The following is an 18,318-nucleotide window of genomic DNA, read 5'->3' as shown; positions in this document are numbered from 1 at the left end:
CCTGTTACCAGACCATTCCATCTATAACCTGTTACCAGACCATTCCATCTATAACCTGTTACCAGACCATTCCATCTATAACCTGTTACCATTCCATCTATAACCTGTTACCAGACCATTCCATCTACAACCTGTTACCAGACCATTCCATCTATAACCTGTTACCAGACCATTCCATCTATAACCTGTTACCAGACCATTCCATCTATAACCTGTTACCAGACCATTCCATCTATAACCTGTTACCAGACCATTCCATCTATAACCTGTTACCAGACCATTCCATCTATAACCTGTTACCAGACCATTCCATCTATAACCTGTTACCAGACCATTCCATCTATAACCTGTTACCAGACCATTCCATCTATAACCTGTTACCAGACCATTCCATCTATAACCTGTTACCAGACCATTCCATCTATAACCTGTTACCAGACCATTCCATCTATAACCTGTTACCAGACCATTCCATCTATAACCTGTTACCAGACCATTCCATCTATAACCTGTTACCAGACCATTCCATCTATAACCTGTTACCATTCCATCTATAACCTGTTACCAGACCATTCCATCTATAACCTGTTACCAGACCATTCCATCTATAACCTGTTACCAGACCATTCCATCTATAACCTGTTACCAGACCATTCCATCTATAACCTGTTACCAGACCATTCCATCTATAACCTGTTACCAGACCATTCCATCTATAACCTGTTACCAGACCATTCCATCTATAACCTGTTACCAGACCATTCCATCTATAACCTGTTACCAGACCATTCCATCTATAACCTGTTACCAGACCATTCCATCTATAACCTGTTACCATTCCATCTATAACCTGTTACCAGACCATTCCATCTATAACCTACAGTTACCAGACCATTCCATCTATAACCTGTTACCAGACCATTCCATCTATAACCTGTTACCAGACCATTCCATCTATAACCTGTTACCAGACCATTCCATCTATAACCTGTTACCAGACCATTCCATCTATAACCTGTTACCAGACCATTCCATCTATAACCTGTTACCAGACCATTCCATCTATAACCTGTTACCAGACCATTCCATCTATAACCTGTTACCAGACCATTCCATCTATAACCTGTTACCATTCCATCTATAACCTGTTACCAGACCATTCCATCTATAACCTGTTACCAGACCATTCCATCTACAACCTGTTACCAGACCATTCCATCTACATCCATTGATCCCCACATGCTATCTACAGTTCATCTCTAATCACATCCATTGATCCACACATGCTATATACAGTTCATCTCTAATCACATCCATTGATCCCCACATGCTATCTACAGTTCATCTCTCATCACATCCATTGATCCCCACATGCTATCTACAGTTCATCTCTAATCACATCCATTGATCCCCACATGCTATTTACAGTTCATCTCTAATCACATCCATTGATCCCCACATGCTATCTACAGTTCATCTCTAATCACATCCATTGATCCCCACATGCTATCTACAGTTCATCTTCTGAAGAAAAAGAGACGGTAGAGACCGAGGTCCACATCTTTGAGTTTTATTCGTCTTGGGTTCCATTACATTAAACCGTTAAGACAGGGGACAAACCAGTCAGTCAAACCGTTAAGGCAGGGGACAAACCAGTCAGTCAAACCGTTAAGACAGGGGACAAACCAGTCAGTCAAACCGTTAAGGCAGGGGACAAACCAGTCAGTCAAACCGTTAAGGCAGGGGACAAGCCAGTCAGTCAAACTGTTAAGACAGGGGACAAACCAGTCAGTCAAACCGTTAAGGCAGGGGACAAACCAGTCAGTCAAACTGTTAAGGCAGGGGACAAGCCAGTCAGTCAAACTGTTAAGACAGAGAAGGAAACACAGTCAGTCAAACTGTTAAGGCAGGGGACAAGCCAGTCAGTCAAACTGTTAAGACAGAGAAGGAAACACAGTCAGTCAAACTGTTAAGGCAGGGGACAAACCAGTCAGTCAAACCGTTAAGGCAGGGGACAAACCAGTCAGTCAAACCGGTAAATGATTTAGATGCACTATTGTAAAGTGACTGTTCCACTGGATATCATAAGGTGTATGCACCAATTTGTAAGTCGCTCTGGATAAGAGCGTCTGCTAAATGACTTAAATGTAAGGCATAGGACAAACCAGTCAGTCAAACCGGTAAGACAGAGGACAGCAGAGAAGGAACCAGTCAGTCAAACCGGTAAGACAGAGGACAGCAGAGAAGGAAACAGTCAGTCAAACCGGTAAGACAGAGGACAGCAGAGAAGGAAACAGTCAGTCAAATCGTTAAGACAGAGGACAGCAGAGAAGGAACCAGTCAGTCAAACCGGTAAGACAGAGGACAGCAGAGAAGGAAACAGTCAGTCAAACCGGTAAGACAGAGGACAGCAGAGAAGGAAACAGTCAGTCAAACCGGTAAGACAGAGGACAGCAGAGAAGGAAACAGTCAGTCAAACCGTTAAGACAGAGGACAGCAGAGAAGGAACCAGTCAGTCAAACCGGTAAGACAGAGGACAAACCAGTCAGTCAAACCGGTAAGACAGAGGACAGCAGAGAAGGAAACAGTCAGTCAAACCGGTAAGACAGAGGACAGCAGAGAAGGAAACAGTCAGTCAAACCGGTAAGACAGAGGACAAACCAGTCAGTCAAACCGGTAAGACAGAGGACAGCAGAGAAGGAACCAGTCAGTCAAACCGGTAAGACAGAGGACAAACCAGTCAGTCAAACCGGTAAGACAGAGGACAAACCAGTCAGTCAAACCGGTAAGACAGAGGACAAACCAGTCAGTCAAACCGGTAAGACAGAGGACAAACCAGTCAGTCAAACCGGTAAGACAGAGGACAGCAGAGAAGGAACCAGTCAGTCAAACCGGTAAGACAGAGGACAAACCAGTCAGTCAAACCGGTAAGACAGAGGACAAACCAGTCAGTCAAACCGGTAAGACAGAGGACAAACCAGTCAGTCAAACCGGTAAGACAGAGGACAAACCAGTCAGTCAAACCGGTAAGACAGAGGACAAACCAGTCAGTCAAACCGGTAAGACAGAGGACAAACCAGTCAGTCAAACCGGTAAGACAGAGGACAGCAGAGGTATGATGATGTGACAGGTGACATGAAAACATTTCATCTTGAAAACGGGTCTTTAAAGTTCCTCCAGACCAGGCATGGGGAACCCCAAACGGCGAAGACTCCACCTCCCCCTCAGCTCTGCTACCCTCTCCTGGTGCTTCCCCTCCCCTGCCAGGGCCTCCTTAAACTCCTTCAGGGTCACCTTGGGCTGCAGAGAGGCCTGGATGTCCAGGGTCATCTGGATACCTGTAAGGAGAACGAGGGGTGAGAGGTCAAGGGGTTAGACAGCTGCTAGCTGGACATCTAGTGTCAGCACTATGTCTATAGACACAGAGGTCAGGGGTTAGGGGTGGCCTTGGTCTGCTAGCTGGACATCTAGGGTCAGCACTATGTCTATAGACACAGAGGTCAGGGGTTAGAGGTGGCCTTGGTCTGCTAGCTGGACATCTGGGGTCAGCACTATGTCTATAGACACAGAGGTCAGGGGTTAGAGGTGGCCTTGGTCTGCTAGCTGGACATCAAGGGTCAGCACTATGACTATAGACACAGAGGTCAGGGGTTAGGGGTGGCCTTGGTCTACTAGCTGGACATCTAGGGTCAGCACTATGTCTATAGACACAGAGGTCAGAGGTCAGGGGGTTAGAGGTGGCCTTGGTCTGCTAGCTGGACATCTAGTGTCAGCACTATGTCTATAGACACAGAGGTCAGAGGTTAGAGGTGGCCTTGGTCTGCTAGCTGGTCATCTAGGGTCAGCACTATGTCTATAGACACAGAGGTCAGGGGTTAGAGGTGGCCTTGGTCTGCTAGCTGGACATCTAGGGTCAGCACTATGTCTATAGACACAGAGGTCAGGGGTTAGATGTGGCCTTGTCTGCTAGCTGGACATCTAGTGTCAGCACTATGACTATAGACACAGAGGTCAGAGGTTAGAGGTGGCCTTGGTCTACTAGCTGGACATCTGGGGTCAGCACTATGTCTATAGACACAGAGGTCAGGGGTTAGGGGTTAGAGGTGGCCTTGGTCTATTAGCTGGACATCTAGGGTCAGCACTATGTCTATAGACACAGAGGTCAGGGGTTAGGGGTGGCCTTGGTCTGCTAGCTGGACATCTAGGGTCAGCACTATGTCTATAGACACAGAGGTCAGGGGTTAGATGTGACCTTGGTCTGCTAGCTAGACATCTAGGGTCAGCACTATGTCTATAGACACAGAGGTCAGGGGTTAGAGGTGGCCTTGGTCTGCTAGCTGGATATCTAGGGTCAGCACTATGTCTATAGACACAGAGGTCAGGGGTTAGGGGTGGCCTTGGTCTGCTAGCTGGACATCTAGGGTCAGCACCATGTCTATAGACACAGAGGTCAGGGGTTAGAGGTGGCCTTGGTCTGCTAGCTGGACATCTAGGGTCAGCACTATGTCTATAGACACAGAGGTCAGGGGTTAGAGGTGGCCTTGGTCTGCTAGCTAGACATCTAGTGTCAGCACTATGTCTATAGACACAGAGGTCAGAGGTTAGAGGTGGCCTTGGTCTGCTAGCTGGACATCTAGGGTCAGCACTATGTCTATAGACACAGAGGTCAGGGGTTAGAGGTGGCCTTGGTCTGCTAGCTGGACATCTAGGGTCAGCACCATGTCTATAGACACAGAGGTCAGGGGTTAGAGGTGGCCTTGGTCTGCTAGCTGGACATCTAGGGTCAGCACTATGTCTATAGACACAGAGGTCAGGGGTTAGGGGTTAGAGGTGGCCTTGGTCTGCTAGCTGGACATCCAGGGTCAGCACTATGTCTATAGACACGGAGGTCAGGGGGTTAGAGGTGGCCTTGGTCTGCTAGCTGGACATCTAGGGTCAGCACTATGTCTATAGACACAGAGGTCAGGGGTTAGGGGTCACCTCTGTGGATGAACTCTGCGACCTTCCTGAAGTCATCTTCAACCATTCCTCTGGAGGTCAGAGCAGGAGAGCCGAACCTCAGACCGCTGGGACGCAACGCACTCTTATCACCTACACACACACACATTATGTATATACACACATGTACAGACAACTGGGACACAGAGCACTCTCACCACCTACAGAGGACTGTGTCTGTTACCACATTATGTATATACACACATATACAGACAACTGGGACACAGAGCACTCTCACCACCTACAGAGGACTGTGTCTGTTACCACATTATGTATATACACACATATACAGACAACTGGGACACAGAGCACTCTCACCACCTACAGAGGACTGTGTCTGTTACCACATTATGTATATACACACATATACAGACAACTGGGACACAGAGCACTCTCACCACCTACAGAGGACTGTGTCTGTTACCACATTATGTATATACACACATATACAGACAACTGGGACACAGAGCACTCTCACCACCTACAGAGGACTGTGTCTGTTACCACATTATGTATATACACACATATACAGACAACTGGGACACAGAGCACTCTCACCACCTACAGAGGACTGTGTCTGTTACCACATTATGTATATACACACATATACAGACAACTGGGACACAGAGCACTCTCACCACCTACAGAGGACTGTGTCTGTTACCACATTATGTATATACACACATATACAGACAACTGGGACACAGAGCACTCTCACCACCTACAGAGGACTGTGTCTGTTACCACATTATGTATATACACACATATACAGACAACTGGGACACAGAGCACTCTCACCACCTACAGAGGACTGTGTCTGTTACCACATTATGTATATACACACATATACAGACAACTGGGACACAGAGCACTCTCACCACCTACAGAGGACTGTGTCTGTTACCACATTATGTATACACACATATACAGACAACTGGGACACAGAGCACTCTCACCACCTACAGAGGACTGTGTCTGTTACCACATTATGTATATACACACATATACAGACAACTGGGACACAGAGCACTCTCACCACCTACAGAGGACTGTGTCTGTTACCACATTATGTATATACACACATATACAGACAACTGGGACACAGAGCACTCTCACCACCTACAGAGGACTGTGTCTGTTACCACATTATGTATATACACACATATACAGACAACTGGGACACAGAGCACTCTCACCACCTACAGAGGACTGTGTCTGTTACCACATTATGTATATACACACATATACAGACAACTGGGACACAGAGCACTCTCACCACCTACAGAGGACTGTGTCTGTTACCACATTATGTATATACACACATATACAGACAACTGGGACACAGAGCACTCTCACCACCTACAGAGGACTGTGTCTGTTACCACATTATGTATATACACACATATACAGACAACTGGGACACAGAGCACTCTCACCACCTACAGAGGACTGTGTCTGTTACCACATTATGTATATACACACATATACAGACAACTGGGACACAGAGCACTCTCACCACCTACAGAGGACTGTGTCTGTTACCACATTATGTATATACACACATATACAGACAACTGGGACACAGAGCACTCTCACCACCTACAGAGGACTGTGTCTGTTACCACATTATGTATATACACACATATACAGACAACTGGGACACAGAGCACTCTCACCACCTACAGAGGACTGTGTCTGTTACCACATTATGTATATACACACATATACAGACAACTGGGACACAGAGCACTCTCACCACCTACAGAGGACTGTGTCTGTTACCACATTATGTATATACACATATATACAGACAACTGGGACACAGAGCACTCTCACCACCTACAGAGGACTGTGTCTGTTACCACATTATGTATATACACACATATACAGACAACTGGGACACAGAGCACTCTCACCACCTACAGAGGACTGTGTCTGTTACCACATTATGTATATACACACATATACAGACAACTGGGACACAGAGCACTCTCACCACCTACAGAGGACTGTGTCTGTTACCACATTATGTATATACACACATATACAGACAACTGGGACACAGAGCACTCTCACCACCTACAGAGGACTGTGTCTGTTACCACATTATGTATATACACACATATACAGACAACTGGGACACAGAGCACTCTCACCACCTACAGAGGACTGTGTCTGTTACCACATTATGTATATACACACATATACAGACAACTGGGACACAGAGCACTCTCACCACCTACAGAGGACTGTGTCTGTTACCACATTATGTATATACACACATATACAGACAACTGGGACACAGAGCACTCTCACCACCTACAGAGGACTGTGTCTGTTACCACATTATGTATATACACACATATACAGACAACTGGGACACAGAGCACTCTCACCACCTACAGAGGACTGTGTCTGTTACCACATTATGTATATACACACATATACAGACAACTGGGACACAGAGCACTCTCACCACCTACAGAGGACTGTGTCTGTTACCACATTATGTATATACACACATATACAGACAACTGGGACACAGAGCACTCTCACCACCTACAGAGGACTGTGTCTGTTACCACATTATGTATATACACACATATACAGACAACTGGGACACAGAGCACTCTCACCACCTACAGAGGACTGTGTCTGTTACCTACCTGGACAGGTGTTCTTGTTGCAGGCGATGGAAGCAGCTTCTAGAACCTTCTCAGCTCGTCCTCCGTCCGTCCCGTTGGGCCTCAGGTCCAGTAAGATCAGATGGTTATCAGAACCCCCTGGAGAACATTAACACAACCATACAGCAACATTAACGCAACCCTACAGCAACATTAACACAACCCTAGAGCAACATTAACGCAACCCTAGAGCAACATTAACACAACCCTACAGCAACATTAACACAACCCGAGAGCAACATTAACACAACCATTAACACAACCATTAACACAACCCTACAACAACATTAACACAACCATACAGCAACATTAACGCAACCCTACAACAACATTAACACAACCCTACAACAACATTAACACAACCCTACAGCAACATTAACACAACCATTAACACAACCCTACAGCAACATTAACACAACCCTACAACAACATTAACACAACCCTACAGCAACATTAACACAACCCTACAGCAACATTAACACAACCATTAACACAACCATTAACACAACCCTACAACAACATTAACACAACCCTACAACAACATTAACACAACCCTACAGCAACATTAACACAACCATTAACACAACCCTACAGCAACATTAACACAACCCTACAACAACATTAACACAACCCTACAACAACATTAACACAACCCTACAGCAACATTAACACAACCCTACAGCAACATTAACACAACCATTAACACAACCATTAACACAACCCTACAACAACATTAACACAACCCTACAACAACATTAACACAACCCTACAGCAACATTAACACAACCATTAACACAACCCTACAGCAACATTAACACAACCATTAACACAACCCTACAACAACATTAACACAACCCTACAACAACATTAACACAACCCTACAGCAACATTAACACAACCATTAACACAACCCTAGAGCAACATTAACACAACCCTAGAGCAACATTAACACAACCCTACAGCAACATTAACACAACCCTACAGCAACATTAACACAACCCTAGAGCAACATTAACACAACCATTAACACAACCCTACAACAACATTAACACAACCCTACAGCAACATTAACACAACCCTACAGCAACATTAACACAACCCTAGAGCAACATTAACACAACCCTACAACAACATTAACACAACCATACAGCAACATTAACACAACCCTACAACATTAACACAACCCTACAACATTAACACAACCCTACAACATTAACACAACCCTACAGAAACATTAACACAACCATACAGCAACATTAACACAACCATACAGCAACATTAACACAACCCTACAGAAACATTAACACAACCATACAGCAACATTAACGCAACCATACAGCAACATTAACGCAACCCTACAGCAACATTAACGCAACCCTACAGCAACATTAACGCAACCCTACAGCAACATTAACGCAACCCTACAGCAACATTAACGCAACCCTACAGCAACATTAACAACCCTACAGCAACATTAACACAACCCTACAGCAACATTAACACAACCCTACAACATTAACACAACCCTACAGCAACATTAACACAACCATACAGCAACATTAACACAACCATACAGCAACATTAACACAACCCTACAGCAACATTAACACAACCCTACAGCAACATTAACACAACCCGACAGCAACATTAACACAACCCGACAGCAACATTAACACAACCCTAGAGCAACATTAACACAACCCTAGAGCAACATTAACACAACCCTAGAGCAACATTAACACAACCCTACAGCAACATTAACACAACCCTACAGCAACATTAACACAACCCTACAGCAACATTAACACAACCCTACAGCAACATTAACACAACCCTAGAGCAACATTAACACAACCCTAGAGCAACATTAACACAACCCGACAGCAACATTAACACAACCCTAGAGCAACATTAACACAACCCTAGAGCAACATTAACACAACCCTAGAGCAACATTAACACAACCCTAGAGCAACATTAACACAACCCTACAACAACATTAACACAACCCGACAGCAACATTAACACAACCCTAGAGCAACATTAACACAACCCTACAGCAACATTAACACAACCCTACAACATTAACACAACCCTACAACAACATTAACACAACCCGACAACAACATTAACACAACCCTAGAGCAACATTAACACAACCATTAACACAACCCTAGAGCAACATTAACACAACCCTAGAGCAACATTAACACAACCCTAGAGCAACATTAACACAACCCTAGAGCAACATTAACACAACCCTACAGCAACATTAACACAACCCTACAGCAACATTAACACAACCCTACAGCAACATTAACACAACCCTACAACAACATTAACACAACCCTAGAGCAACATTAACACAACCCTACAGCAACATTAACACAACCATACAGCAACATTAACGCAACCATACAGCAACATTAACACAACCCTACAGCAACATTAACACAACCCTAGAGCAACATTAACACAACCCTACAGCAACATTAACACAACCCAATTTGTAAGTCGCTCTGGATAAGAGCGTCTGCTAAATGACTTAAATGTAAATGTAACCCTACAGCAACATTAACACAACCCTACAGCAACATTAACACAACCCTACAACAACATTAACACAACCCTAGAGCAACATTAACACAACCCTACAACAACATTAACACCACCATACAGCAACATTAACACAACATTAACACAACCCTAGAGCAACATTAACACAACCCTAGAGCAACATTAACACAACCTTACAACATTAACACAACCCTACAGCAACATTAACACAACCCTACAGCAACATTAACACAACCCTACAGCAACATTAACACAACCCTACAACAACATTAACACAACCCTAGAGCAACATTAACACAACCCTAGAGCAACATTAACACAACCCTACAACAACATTAACACAACCCTACAACATTAACACAACCCTACAGCAACATTAACACAACCATTAACACAACCCTAGAGCAACATTAACACAACCCTAGAGCAACATTAACACAACCCTAGAGCAACATTAACACAACCCTAGAGCAACATTAACACAACCCTACAGCAACATTAACACAACCCTACAGCAACATTAACACAACCCTACAGCAACATTAACACAACCCTACAGCAACATTAACACAACCCTACAGCAACATTAACACAACCCTAGAGCAACATTAACACAACCCTAGAGCAACATTAACACAACCCTACAACAACCCTAGAGCAACATTAACACAACCCTAGAGCAACATTAACACAACCCTACAACAACCCTACAGCAACATTAACACAACCCTAGAGCAACATTAACACAACCCTACAACAACCCTACAGCAACATTAACACAACCCTACAACAACATTAACACAACCCTAGAGCAACATTAACACAACCCTACAACAACATTAACACCACCATACAGCAACATTAACACAACATTAACACAACCCTAGAGCAACATTAACACAACCCTAGAGCAACATTAACACAACCCTAGAGCAACATTAACACAACCCTACAACATTAACACAACCCTACAGCAACATTAACACAACCCTACAACAACCCTACAGCAACATTAACACAACCCTACAGCAACATTAACACAACCCTACAACAACATTAACACAACCCTAGAGCAACATTAACACAACCCTAGAGCAACATTAACACAACCCTACAACAACATTAACACAACCCTACAACATTAACACAACCCTACAGCAACATTAACACAACCATTAACACAACCCTAGAGCAACATTAACACAACCCTAGAGCAACATTAACACAACCCTAGAGCAATATTAACACAACCCTAGAGCAACATTAACACAACATTAACACAACCCTACAGCAACATTAACACAACCCTACAGCAACATTAACACAACCCTACAACAACATTAACACAACCCTACAGCAACATTAACACAACCCTACAGCAACATTAACACAACCCTACAACAACATTAACACAACCCTAGAGCAACATTAACACAACCCTAGAGCAACATTAACACAACCCTACAACAACCCTACAGCAACATTAACACAACCCTAGAGCAACATTAACACAACCCTACAACAACCCTACAGCAACATTAACACAACCCTACAGCAACATTAACACAACCCTACAACAACCCTACAGCAACATTAACACAACCCTACAACAACCCTACAGCAACATTAACACAACCCTACAGCAACATTAACACAACCCTACAACAACCCTACAGCAACATTAACACAACCCTACAACAACCCTACAACAACATTAACACAACCCTACAACAACATTAACACAACCCTACAACAACATTAACACAACCCTACAGCAACATTAACACAACCCTACAACAACATTAACACAACCCTACAACAACATTAACACAACCCTACAGCAACATTAACACAACCCTAGAGCAACATTAACACAACCCTACAACAACATTAACACAACCCTACAACAACATTAACACAACATTAACACAACCCTACAGCAACATTAACACAACCCTACAACAACATTAACACAACCCTACAGCAACATTAACACAACCCTACAGCAACATTAACACAACCCTAGAGCAACATTAACACAACCCTACAGCAACATTAACACAACCCTACAACAACATTAACACAACCCTAGAGCAACATTAACACAACCCTAGAGCAACATTAACACAACCCTACAACAACCCTAGAGCAACATTAACACAACATTAACACAGGTTACAGTCTGTTAACCACAACCATGACATTATTGTCTCACCGGTGACGATCTTGTACCCGTGGTTGATGAGGGCGTTGGCCATAGCTCTGCAGTTAGAGAGCACCTGGTACTGATACGCCTTAAACTCTGGGGTCAGAGCCTGCTTCAGGGCTACCGCCACACCTAGAGAAACATTCACACACATTAACACCCTAACCCTTAAACTCTGGGGTCAGAGCCTGCTTCAGGGCCACCACCTGGAGAAACATTCATACACATTAACACCCTAACCCTTGAACTCTGGGGTCAGAGGCTGCTTCAGGGCCACCGCCACACCTAGAGAAACATTCATACACATTAACACACTAACCCTTAAACTCTGGGGTCAGAGCCTGCTTCAGGGCCACCACCTAGAGAAACATTCATACACATTAACACCCTAACCCTTAAACTCTGGGGTCAGAGCCTGCTTCAGGTCCACCACCACACCTAGAGAAACATTCATACACATTAACACCCTAACCCTTAAACTCTGGGGTCAGAGCCTGCTTCAGGGCCACCACCACACCTAGAGAAACATTCATACACATTAACACCCTAACCCTTAAACTCTGGGGTCAGAGCCTGCTTCAGGGCCACCACCACACCTAGAGAAACATTCATACACATTAACACCCTAACCCTTAAACTCTGGGGTCAGAGCCTGCTTCAGGGCCACCACCACACCTAGAGAAACATTCATACACATTAACACACTAACCCTTAAACTCTGGGGTCAGAGCCTGCTTCAGGGCCACCACCACACCTAGAGAAACATTCACACACATTAACACCCTAACCCTTAAACTCTGGGGTCAGAGCCTGCTTCAGGGCCACCACCACACCTAGAGAAACATTCATACACATTAACACCCTAACCCTTAAACTCTGGGGTCAGAGCCTGCTTCAGGGCCACCGCTACACCTAGAGAAACATTCACACACATTAACACCCTAACCCTTAAACTCTGGGGTCAGAGCCTGCTTCAGGGCCACCGCTACACCTAGAGAAACATTCACACACATTAACACCCTAACCCTTAAACTCTGGGGTCAGAGCCTGCTTCAGGGCCACCGCTACACCTAGAGAAACATTCATACACATTAACACCCTAACCCTTGAACTCTGGGGTCAGAGCCTGCTTCAGGGCCACCACCTAGAGAAACATTCATACACATTAACACCCTAACCCTTGAACTCTGGGGTCAGAGCCTGCTTCAGGGCCACCACCTAGAGAAACATTCATACACATTAACACACTAACCCTTAAACTCTGGGGTCAGAGCCTGCTTCAGGGCCACCGCCACACCTAGAGAAACATACATACACATTAACACCCTAACCCTTAAACTCTGGGGTCAGAGCCTGCTTCAGGGCTACCGCCACACCTAGAGAAACATACATACACATTAACACCTGGAGAAACATAACCCTTAAACTCAGGGGTCAGAGCCTGCTTCAGGGCCACCACCTGGAGAAACATTAACCCTTAAACTCTGGGGTCAGAGCCTGCTTCAGGGCCACCACCTGGAGGAACATTAACCCTTAAACTCTGGGGTCAGAGCCTGCTCCACCTGAAGAAACATTAACCCTTAAACTCTGGGGTCAGAGCCTGCTTCAGGGCCACCACCTGGAGAAACATTAACCCTTAAACTCTGGGGTCAGAGCCTGCTCCACCTGGAGAAACATTAACCCTTAAACTCTGGGGTCAGAGCCTGCTCCACCTGGAGAAACATTAACCCTTAAACTCTGGGGTCAGAGCCTGCTCCACCTGGAGAAACATTAACCCTTAAACTCTGGGGTCAGAGCCTGCTCCACCTGGAGAAACATTAACCCTTAAACTCTGGGGTCAGAGCCTGCTCCACCTGGAGAAACATACAGTGCATTCAGAGAGTATTGAGACCAACTTGGCTTTTTCCACATTTTGTTACGTTACAGCATCATTCTAAAGTGGATTCAATATTTTTTTCCCCTTACACACACTACCCCATAATGACATCACAATACCCCATAATGACATCACAATACCCCATAATGACATCACAATACCCCGTAATGACATCACAATACCCTGTAATGACATCACAATACCCCATAATGACATCACAATACCCCGTAATGACATCACACTACCCCATAATGACATCACACTACCCCATAATGACATCACACTACCCCATAATGACATCACACTACCCCATAATGACATCACAATACCCCATAACGACATCACAATACCCCATAACGACATCACAATACCCCGACATCACAATAACCCATAATGACATCACAATACCCCACAATGACATCACAATACCCACAATGACATCACAATACCCCATAATGACGACATCACATCACAATACCCCATAACGACATCACAATACCCCATAACGACATCACAATACCCCATAACGACATCACAATACCCCATAATGACATCACAATACCCCACAATGACATCACAATACCCCACAATGACACCACAGCATGATGCTGCCACCACCATGCTTCACCGTAGGGGCGCTGCCACCACCGTGCTTCACCGTAGGGACGCTGCCACCACCGTGCTTCACCGTAGGGACGCTGCCACCACCATGCTTCACCGTAGGGACGCTGCCACCACCATGCTTCACCGTAGGGACGCTGCCACCACCATGCTTCACCGTAGGGATGCTGCCACCACCATGCTTCACCGTAGGGACGCTGCCACCACCACGCTTCACCGTAGGGGCGCTGCCACCACCATGCTTCACCATCATGGTGCCAGGTTTCCTCCAGACATTTTTTAAATGTTTTTATTTTACCTTTATGGTGCCAGGTTTCCTCCAGACATTTTAGGCAAGTCAGTTAAGAACAAATTCTTATTTTCAATGACGGCCTAGTGGGTTAACTGCCTGTTCAGGGGCAGAACGACAGATTTGTACCATGTCAGCTCGGGGATTCGAACTTGCAACCTTTCGGTTACTAGTCCAACGCTCTAACCACTAGGCTACCCTGCCGCCAAGGCTACCAGGGTCTGTTTAACTAGACATGACGCTTGGCATTCAGGCCAAAGAGTTCAATCTTGGTTTTATCAGACCAAATAACCTTGTTTCTCATGGTCTGTCCTTTAGGTGCCTTTCGGCAAACTCCAAGCGGGCTGTCATGTGCCTTTTACTGAGGAGTGGCTTCCGTCTGGCCACTCTACCATAAAGGCCTGATTGGTGGAGTGCTGCAGAGATGGTTGTCCTTCTGGAAGGTTCTCCCATCTCCACAGAGGAACTCTGGAGCTCTGTCAGAGTGACCATCGGGTTCTTGGTCTCCTCCCTGGAGTGCTGCTGAGATGGTTGTCCTTCTGGAAGGTTCTCCCATCTCCACAGAGGAACTCTGGAGCTCTGTCAGAGACCATCGTCTTCTTGGTCTCCTCCCTGGAGTGCTGCTGAGATGGTTGTCCTTCTGGAAGGTTCTCCCATCTCCACAGAGGAACTCTGGAGCTCTGTCAGAGACCATCGGGTCTTTGGTCACCTCCCTGGAGTGCCAATGGCCCTTCTCCCACAGAGGAACTTGCTCAGTTTTCCTGGTCTCCCCCTTTTGAGATGGTTTCCAAAATTTTTCCATTTAGGTTTAACTGTAACCATTTATTTAAGTCAGTTAAGAACAAATCCTTATTTACAATGACGGCCTACCGTAACCCGGAGGAACTCTGGGCCAATCTGTGCGCCATCCTTCTTGCACTCCCAATCATGGCTGGTTGTGATATCTCCAGCCTGGAATCTGAGAGACCAGGGTCTGTAGTCGCCTCCCTAGCACTGAGATGCAGTGGCTTCTGGACCGTTCTGCGCCACTCCACAGGGAGTGATGGAGACCCACTGTGTTCTTGGGGACCTTCAATGCCGCAGACATTCTTTTGGTACCCTTCCCCAGATCTGTGCCTCGACACAATCCCGTTTTCCTGGGCGGAGCTCTAAGGACAAATTGTTTTACCTCATGGCTCGGTGTTTGCTCAGTTACATGCACAAACATCTCAAGGATGATCAATGGAAACAGGAAGCATCTGAGCTCAATTTCAAGTCTCAGCCTGGCAAAGGGTCTGAATACTTATGTAAATAAGGTATGTTTTTATTCTAATTATACATTTGCCAACAATTCTAAAAACCTTTAGCTTCACTTTGTCATTATGGAGTCATAGTGATGTCATTATGGAGCATCCCGTGATGTCATTATGGAGTATCGTGATGTCATTAACTGGAGCTATCAGAAGGACCATGTCATTTGGACCCTTCCCCAGATCTGTGATGTCATTATGGGGCTATTGTGATGTCATTATGGAGCATCGTGATGTCATTACAAACATCTGGATGTCATTATGGAGTATCTGATGTCATTATGGAGCATCTCGTGAAAGGGTCATTATGGAGTATCGTATGTCATTATGGAGTAACCATGTTTTTATTCGTGATGTCATTATGGAAACCTGTTTTCATGTCATTATGGAGCATCGTGGTGTCATTATGGAGTATCGTGATGTCATTATGGAGCATCGTGATGTCATTATGGAGTATCGTGATGTCATTATGGAGCGTCGTGATGTCATTAAGGAGCATCGTGATGTCATTATGGAGTATCGTGATGTCATTATGGAGTATGGTGATGTCATTATGGAGTATCGTGATGTCATTATGGAGTATCGTGATGTCATTAAGGAGCATCGTGATGTCATTATGGAGTATCGTGATGTCATTATGGAGTATCGTGATGTCATTATGGGGTATTGTGATGTCATTATGGAGCATCGTGATGTCATTATGGAGCATCGTGATGTCATTATGGAGTATCGTGATGTCATTATGGAGCATCGAGTGTAGATTGAATAGGATTTGTTTTTTAAATCAATCAATTTTAGAATAAGGCTGTAACAAAATGTGGAAAAAGACAAGGGGTCTGAATACTTTCCGAAGGCCCTGTATATATACATTACCTGTCATAGTGAGGTGTCCTGGCTACTGTACCTGTCATAGTGAGGTGTCCTAGCTACTGTACCTGTCATAGTGAGGTGTCCTAGCTACTGTACCTGTCATAGTGAGGTGTCCTAGCTACTGTACCTGTCATAGTGAGGTGTCCTAGCTACTGTACCTGTCATAGTGAGGTGTCCTGGCTACTGTACCTGTCATAGTGAGGTGTCCTGGCTACTGTACCTGTCATAGTGAGGTGTCCTGGCTACTGTACCTGTCATAGTGAGGTGTCCTGGCTACTGTACCTGTCATAGTGAGGTGTCCTGGTTACTGTACCTGTCATAGTGAGGTGTCCTGGTTACTTACCTGTCATAGTGAGGTGTCCTGGTTACTTTACCTGTCATAGTGAGGTGTCCTGGCTACTGTACCTGTCATAGTGAGGTGTCCTGGCTTACTGTACCTGTCATAGTGAGGTGTCCTGGCTACTGTACCTGTCATAGTGAGGTGTCCTGGCTACTGTACCTGTCATAGTGAGATGTCCTGGCTACTGTAGCTGTCATAGTGAGGTGTCCTGGCTACATTACCTGTCATAGTGAGGTGTCCTGGCTACTGTACCTGTCATAGTGAGGTGTCCTGGCTACTGTACCTGTCATAGTGAGGTGTCCTGGTTACTGTACCTGTCATAGTGAGGTGTCCTGGCTACTGTACCTGTCATAGTGAGGTGTCCTGGTTACTGTACCTGTCATAGTGAGGTGTCCTGGCTACTGTACCTGTCATAGTGAGGTGTCCTGGTTACTGTACCTGTCATAGTGAGGTGTCCTAGCTACTTTACCTGTCATAGTGAGGTGTCCTGGTTACTGTACCTGTCATAGTGAGGTGTCCTGGCTACTGTACCTGTCATAGTGAGGTGTCCTGGCTACTTTACCTGTCA

The 18,318-nt window shown here is 45.1% G+C and overlaps 1 long non-coding RNA gene and 1 pseudogene across 4 annotated transcripts; one reads left to right on the top strand and one right to left on the bottom strand.

Annotated features, from left to right (window-relative positions):
* Window positions 1–3,222: 3,222 nt before the first annotated feature.
* LOC127923711 (serine hydroxymethyltransferase, cytosolic-like) overlaps window positions 3,223–18,318 on the bottom strand; it is a 42,066-nt pseudogene continuing 26,970 nt past the window's right edge.
* LOC127923704 (uncharacterized) lies at window positions 3,348–4,863 on the top strand. 4 transcript variants are annotated; one of them, XR_008115136.1, is made up of 5 exons: window positions 3,348–3,715; window positions 3,868–3,946; window positions 4,162–4,233; window positions 4,594–4,679; window positions 4,752–4,863. It is a non-coding gene; the product is annotated as an uncharacterized LOC127923704 (long non-coding RNA). The 4 variants fall into 4 exon arrangements; XR_008115138.1 differs by lacking the exons at window positions 3,868–3,946; window positions 4,162–4,233 and adding an exon at window positions 4,011–4,089 and having other exon boundaries at window positions 3,348–3,499; window positions 4,601–4,679; XR_008115137.1 differs by lacking the exon at window positions 3,868–3,946 and having other exon boundaries at window positions 3,348–3,499; window positions 4,011–4,233.

This window comes from Oncorhynchus keta, unplaced genomic scaffold (genome assembly GCF_023373465.1).
Source record: "Oncorhynchus keta strain PuntledgeMale-10-30-2019 unplaced genomic scaffold, Oket_V2 Un_contig_3082_pilon_pilon, whole genome shotgun sequence".
Lineage (NCBI taxonomy): Eukaryota > Metazoa > Chordata > Actinopteri > Salmoniformes > Salmonidae > Oncorhynchus > Oncorhynchus keta.
This window is presented reverse-complemented; position numbering and strand designations above follow the sequence as displayed.